Source organism: Muntiacus reevesi, chromosome X (genome assembly GCF_963930625.1).
Source record: "Muntiacus reevesi chromosome X, mMunRee1.1, whole genome shotgun sequence".
Classification (NCBI taxonomy): Eukaryota; Metazoa; Chordata; class Mammalia; order Artiodactyla; family Cervidae; genus Muntiacus; species Muntiacus reevesi.
Genome location: NC_089271.1, coordinates 66,572,872 through 66,576,122, shown reverse-complemented (window position 1 = coordinate 66,576,122; position 3,251 = coordinate 66,572,872). Strand labels below are relative to the sequence as shown.

At 41.0% G+C, this 3,251-nt stretch overlaps 1 pseudogene; it reads left to right on the top strand.

The window, feature by feature from the left end:
- Positions 1 to 631: 631 nt before the first annotated feature.
- Positions 632 to 3,003, top strand: LOC136154017 (52 kDa repressor of the inhibitor of the protein kinase pseudogene; annotated as a pseudogene).
- Positions 3,004 to 3,251: the final 248 nt, after the last annotated feature.

Here is a 3,251-nt window from a genome sequence, read left to right as displayed (position 1 = left end):
GACCATTTCCTCCAAAATGGAGGAAGGGCATTTTTCCAGCAAATAATGTTGGGAAAACTGGATGCATGTGTGCATGCTCAGTCATTTCAGTCTTGTCTGACTCTGAGACTCCACGGACTGAAGCCCACCAGGCTCCTCTGTCCATAGGGTTATCCAGGCAAGAATATTAGAGTGGGTTGCCATGCCCTCTTCTAGGGGATCTTCCTGACCCAGGGATCAAACTGGCATCTCCTGAATCTCCTGCATTGCAGGCGGATTCTTTACCCACTGTGCTACCTGTGAAGCTCAGGAAAACTGGATGTCCACATGGAAAATAATAAAATTGGATCCCTAGACAATATATGAAAATTAAGTTTGATCAAAGACCTAAATGTAAGAAGTAATATTATAACATTTTCAGAAGAAAATACAGGGAAAATCTGTATGATGTTGGGTTTGAAAATGGTTTCTTGAACATGACACCAAAAGCATAGGCAAGAAAAGAAAAATGGACAAATTATACTACATTAAAATTTTTTAGCCTGACGAGCTGGCTGGCCGGCCTGGCTCCCCTCCCCGGCCCTGACGGGCGGGCGGGCTGCCCTGAGGAGGCGGGGAGGGGAAGGCTGGGTCGGCCGGCCGGCAGACAACGATGCCGAACTTCTGCGCGGCCCCCAATTGCACGCGGAAGAGCACGCAGTCGGACCTGGCCTTCTTCAGGTTTCCGCGGATCCGGCCAGATGCCAGAAGTGGGTGGAGAACTGTAGGAGGGCAGACTTAGAAGATAAAACACCTGATCAGCTGAACAAACATTATCGCCTGTGTGCCAAACACTTTGAGACCTCTATGATCTGCAGAACTAGTCCTTACAGGACAGTTCTCCGAGATAATGCCATACCAACAATATTCGATCTTACCAGTCGTTTGAATAATCCACATAGTAGACACAGAAAACGAATAAAAGAATTGAGTGAAGATGAAATCAGGACACTGAAACAGAAAAAAAATGATGAAACTTCTGAACAGGAACCAAAACATAAAAAAGTAAACAACAGCAATGCTCAGAATCTCAGTGCAGAAGAAGGGGGTGAAGAGCAGGATGAAGACATTTTACCTTTAACTCTTGAAGAGAAGGAAAACAAAGAATATTTAAAATCTTTATTTGAAATTTTGATTCTTATGGGAAAACAAAACATACCTCTGGATGGACATGAAGCTGATGAAATCCCAGAAGGTCTTTTTACTCCTGATAACTTTCAAGCACTTCTCGAGTGCTGGATCAGTTCTGGTGAAGAGGTTCTGAGAAAGTGTTTTGAGACAACAGCAGTGAACACACTGTTCTGTTCTAAGACACAGCAGAAGCAGATGCTGGAGATCTGCAAGAGCTGCATTCGGGAAGAGACCCTCAGGGAGGTGAGGGACTCTCACTTCTTTTCCATCATCACTGACGATGTGATGGACATCTCGGGGGAAGAGCACCTGCCTGTGTTGGTGAGGTTTGTCAATGAAGCTCACAACCTGAGAGAGGAATTTGTAGGCTTCCTGCCTTATGAAGCTGATGCAAAAATTTTGGTTGTAAAATTTCACACTACAATATCTGAGAAATGGGGATTAAACATGGAGTACTGTCGTGGCCAGGCTTACATTGTGTCTAGTGGATTTTCATCCAAAATGAAAGTTGCTGCTTCTAGACTTTCAGAGAAATATCCCCAAGCTATCTACACACTCTGCTCTTCCTGTGCCTTAAATATGTGGTTGGCAAAATCAGTGCCTGTTATGGGAGTATCTGTCGCATTAGGAACAATTGAGGAAGTTTGTTCTTTTTTTCATCGATCACCACAACTGCTTTTAGAGCTTGAAAATGTAATTTCTGTCCTCTTTCAGAACAATGAAGAAAGGGGCAAAGAACTGAAGGAAATTTGCCATTCTTGGTAGACAGGCAGGCATGATGCTTTTGAAATCTTAGTGGACCTCCTACTTGTTTTATGTGTAGATGGTATAAATAGTGATACAAATGTTAGATGGAATAACTACATAGCTGACCAAGCATTTGTCCTCTGTAGTGCAATAACAGGTTTTTATTTCATCGTTACCATTGTTGTTCCTAAAATTGTTTTATCTTTTACAAGAGCCTTTGGGAAAAATCTTCAGGGGCAAACCTCTGATGTCTTTTTTGCAGCCAGTAGCTTGACTGCAGTGTTACATTCTCTAAATGAAGTGATGGAAAATGTAGAAGTTTATCATGAATTTTGGTTTGAGGAAGGCACAAATTTGGCAACCAAACTTGATATTCAGATGAAACTCCCAGGGAAATTTCGCAGAGCTCAGCACAGTAACCTGGAATCTCAAGCTAACCTCTGAGAGTTACTATAAAGAAACTCTAAGTGTTCCAACTGTGGAACACATTATTCAGGAACTGAAAGATATATTCTCAGAACAGGACCTCAAAGCTCTTAAGTGCTTATCCCTGGTACCCTCTGTCATGGGACAGCTCAAATTCAATACATCAGAGGAGCACCATACTGACATGTACCGAAGTGACTTACCTAATCCTGACACACTCTCTGCTGAGCTGCATTGTTGGAGAATCAAATGGAAACACAGAGGGAAAGATATAGAACTTCCATCCACTATTTATGAAGCCCTTCATCTACCAACATCAAGTTTTTTCCTAATGTTTATGCATTGCTGAAGATCCTATGTATTCTTCCTGTGATGAAAGTTGAGAATGAACGCTATGAAAATGGGCAAAAGCATCTCAAAGCATACTTGAGAAACACTTTGACAGATCAAAGGTCAAGTAACTTGGCTTTACTTAACATAAATTTTGATATAAAACACGATTTGGGTTTAATGGTGGATACATATACCAAACTCTATACAAGTAAGTCAGAGCTTCCTACAGATAATTCAAAAACCATTGAAAATACCTAAGAGACTTTTAATCTAAACTTTCTCTTATATTTGATATTTGAAAAAAAACTTGTAAGAAATTTAAAAATATCTTACAGAAAAGTTGTAAGGGTAGGCCACTTAATCCCTGAATATCTTGACCTGTAGGCCTCCCACTGAGTACATTAGTCATTGATAATCTGCCTGTTTAAATGGCCTGTTCGAATGCCCATGCTTTGGAGACCTAACTGTTCTTCCAGAAGATAGCACTGAAAGTACCATATTACAGTTTTATGTGATCTCTGCTAATGGCACTTTGGAATTGTTTTAGCTAAGTGATTTTAGACATTACGTTTATCACTGTGGATCAAATTGTCAGG